The 4,026-nt window shown below is 38.9% G+C and overlaps 1 pseudogene; it reads left to right on the top strand.

Annotated features, from left to right (window-relative positions):
- Positions 1 to 2,354: 2,354 nt before the first annotated feature.
- On the top strand, positions 2,355 to 3,493 carry LOC120171886 (annotated as a pseudogene).
- Positions 3,494 to 4,026: the final 533 nt, after the last annotated feature.

Raw genomic sequence — 4,026 nt, 5'->3', positions numbered from 1 at the left:
CACAATGCAATTTTCCAAATTCGTTGCGATAGTCCAAGTTCACGTTGCATTTATTTCTTAACGACCGGTGGTATTGCATTTGTTTCTTAAGAATTTTTTCTAAAAAGATAGTATCCGCGCGGACGTGTCGAAGACACGTATTACCACGACCCGAGACGGGACGGCGGCGACGGCGGTGCGCGAGAGTCCCTTTGTTCTCTTCCACTCAACAAAGAAGTGGGAAATCCAAGCCTTAAATACCCATTCCCAATAGTGTTTCCAATACTATGTGGGATTGAGCATTACAAACACTTGGAATCTTTTACACTATCGCAATACATTCTTTATTGTTTCAAACTAAGATCTTACAAATGGCTTAGGAATCTTTTACATTATCGCAACACATTATTTATTGTTTCAAACTCCACGTGAATTTGGAATAGTTAAAATGTAAACTTATTTTGGATTTTTCACTATCGCAACACTTTTTCACTATCGCAACAACATGTTTTTCAAACTCTCGCAACACATTTTTCAAAATCGCGTTACGAATCTGGAAACCGAGTTGAAAAATTAGAGTTCGCGTTGCGATTTTGTTGGTCATTTTGACAAATCCAAAAAAAATTGATTAAAATCGTATATTATAAAGTATTTTCGATCACTGACGTTATTTTCTCTATAAAAAAATATATCTCAATACTGGGCTCCACCTTGAAACAACTATACGTAACTACCCTTCCTCTACTTTTCAAAGTTGTAAACAAATGTTTCAAAAAGAAGTTGTAAACAAGTTTCGCAAACTCGTCTCCCTTTCTTTATTCTTGTATATTTTCAGTGAATAAACAGAGAGCGAGACATAGACTTTTTTTCGAAATATCATCGGTGATTTGTATATTTATTGATCTAATACCGGTTAAATTATATTTTTTGATCTAACATCCGTAGCAGTAAAGCGCGCCTCTTGATCCGCGTTATATGCTGATTTGGCGCCACGTGGGGTATAACACGCCCCCTGCACTGCGCTATACGCTGACTGAATTACACGTGGCTATAGCGCGCTCCCTGCTCCGCGCTATACCTATTTATTTGACACGTGAGGTATAGCGCGGTGCAGGGGACGCACTATAGCTTTAATTACCTGGTCGTTCACCACCCCACCCTTCTCTATAAATACCTCATCCTCAATCATTTTCATCACACCAAATTCTCTCAAATTCTCACAAATACTCTATCGTTTAAGATATATTTTATAATATTTTTAATATTATGTATTTAATTTATTTAAGTATTTTACTTTATTTAATATTTTACTAATATAAATTTTTTGAAGATATATAATGGAAGGCGATCTACTTTGCTTAGATGAAAATCATATATCTCGACACTTTGCTGATACGGTAACATTTTAACGTTTTAATTTAAATTATTAGTAATAATTTGTTGATTTATTTAATGCATGATTATTATATTAAGAATTAATTTTTGTAATTATTTATTTTTAGGAGAATGACCGTATATTAGATCTTTTTATTAGGAATCTTAAGTTAGTGATACCTAGCCATGTCTTGCCGTATTTAGTAGGGGTTGGATTTTGTTACATAGGTAGATATCAGGATCACTTTAAGATAGAACCAGACCTTATTTCTGCCTTAGTAGAACGGTTGAGGCCGGAAACCCACACATTCCATCTTCCGTACGGAGAGTGCACGATCACGCTTGAGGATGTTTCTATTTCGACGTATACTCTCGCTTTTCAATTTTACAAACATAAAAATTAATTGAAAATAATTAGTATAATATTTTTTCAAATAATCATAATAAATAATAAGTATAATAAAAAAAAAATTATAACAAAATTACCTTATAACGAAAAATCGCACGAACTTCTAAACTAAATATGAGAAGATTACTAAAATTATTGACTCGTTGACGGAATTATTATATTAATTTATAAGTTGAGAGGAGAGATGTGAGGAACATAATCGGGGGAGAAGGATATATATAGTCATACAAGGCGCGGTACCTGTACCGCGGTATATGTAATTATGGTATAGCGCGGATCAGAATCCGCGCTAAATATAATTATCTAGATACACAGATATAGCGTGATTCAGGGGAGCGTTATACCTCACGTGTAACCCAGTCAGTAAATAGCGCGGTGCAGGGGGCGCGATATATTTCACGTGACGTTAAATCAGTGTATAACGCAGGTTAAGGGCACACTTTACTGCTACGGGTGTTAGATCAAAAAATATAATATAACCGATGTTAGATCGATAAATATACCGATCATTATTGATATTTCGGGAAAAACGACATATAGTAAAGGGTGTTTTTACGACAGAGGTCTGTATTTTGGATCAGAACAAGGAAAATCGTTGTTAGTTGATAGAGCAACAATGGTGGACGTCGACCGGAGGATGTCTGGTTTGAATCCGGCTCATATAGCAGGCTTACGCCGTCTCTCTGCTCGTGCTTCCGCTGCTTCAACTCCCACTTCCCTTGCTGTTCGCAACGGTCTTCAATCTTTCTCGTCTTTAGCTGATAAAGTTATAACCCATTTACGGGACTCGGGTTTCCAAGTCCAGCTAGGTTTGTCAGACGCCGAGTTCGCACGAGCGGAAGCAGAGTTCGGATTCGTTTTCCCACCCGACCTCCGAGCCATATTATCAGCCGGGTTACCAGTGGGTACGGGTTTTCCCGATTGGCGTTCTGTTGGAGCCCGACTCCATCTTCGGGCTTCGATTGATCTTCCCATCGCTGCAATCTCCTTTCAGATCGCGCGTAACACTTTATGGTCCAAATCTTGGGGACCCAGACCCACTGACCCGGAGAAAGCTTTACGGGTCGCAAGGAATGCCCTTAAACGAGCTCCCCTTTTAATCCCCATTTTCAATCACTGCTATATTCCATGTAAACCCTCTTTAGCCGGTAACCCGGTTTTTTCCATCGATGAGACCCGGGTTTTCTGTTGCGGATTCGATATATCCAATTTTTGTTCCGAATATCCGAACCCGACCCTGAATCGTTGAAGAAGCAGAGATTGATTAGAGAGAAATCAGCCGGGTCGTCCACTAATTTCTCAAGTCGTAGTTTGGATGCCGGGGCGAGAACCCCTAGATGGGTCGAGTTCTGGAGCGACGCGGCGGAGAAACTCATCGTCGCCTGAGAGGTATATTAATATGCAGAGAAACAAAATGCTGAAACGGGTGGAGGATTTCATCGATAAAACCGGGTGTGTTCTCAGAGAAGGCGGGTGGGCGGAATCCGATATAGATGAAATGATGCACGTGTCACTATCTGGGTTCTTCGAAGGAGAGATGGTTTTATTGGATAATCGAGCCGTTCTGGATGCGCTTCTTTTAAAAGTGGACCGTTCTCGGATTCGCTCCAAAAAGCTGGTTGGAGTTCCGAAGAAGTTTGGGATGCACTAGGGGTCGATTTTCGATTGCAAAAGGAAAAGAATGCCATGAAATAATCCCCTCAGCTTGTAGTAAAACATTGGGAAACTTTCTGAATCGGTGACCCGGTCATGAGAATCTTGAGCTCTGGATTTCCCTCTTCTTGGGCTACGGGCAATAATAGTATAAATATATATACAAGTATCTTGAAAAGATAGAAAAAAAAGTATAATAAAAATATAGCTATTTTGTTTACAGCTCACTCAGGTTCTACAAATTTGCTTGTTTCCATAACAGTGGAATATTTGTGTTGGCAGGGATTTATAAATGAGAAAAGAATCTCAGTGACAAAAAATCGTAGATAATATATAATTTTGACCAATTTTTTTTAGATTTGCGAAAATGATCAACAAAATCGCAATGCGATCTCTAATTCGCATTGCGATCTCCACTATCGCAAATTCACGTTGCATTTCGCATTGCGATAGTTGAAAATCGCGTTGCGTTTTTCCATTTCGCGTTGCGATAGTTGAAAATCGCGTTGCGATTTTCCATTTCGCGTTGCGATAGTTGAAATTCGCGTTGCGATTTTCCATTTCGCGTTGCGATAGTTGAAAATCGCGTTGCGATAGTTGAAAATCGCGTT

Source organism: Hibiscus syriacus, unplaced genomic scaffold (assembly GCF_006381635.1).
Source record: "Hibiscus syriacus cultivar Baekdansim isolate YM2019G1 unplaced genomic scaffold, ASM638163v2 tig00111837_pilon, whole genome shotgun sequence".
Classification (NCBI taxonomy): domain Eukaryota; kingdom Viridiplantae; phylum Streptophyta; class Magnoliopsida; order Malvales; family Malvaceae; genus Hibiscus; species Hibiscus syriacus.
This window is presented reverse-complemented; position numbering and strand designations above follow the sequence as displayed.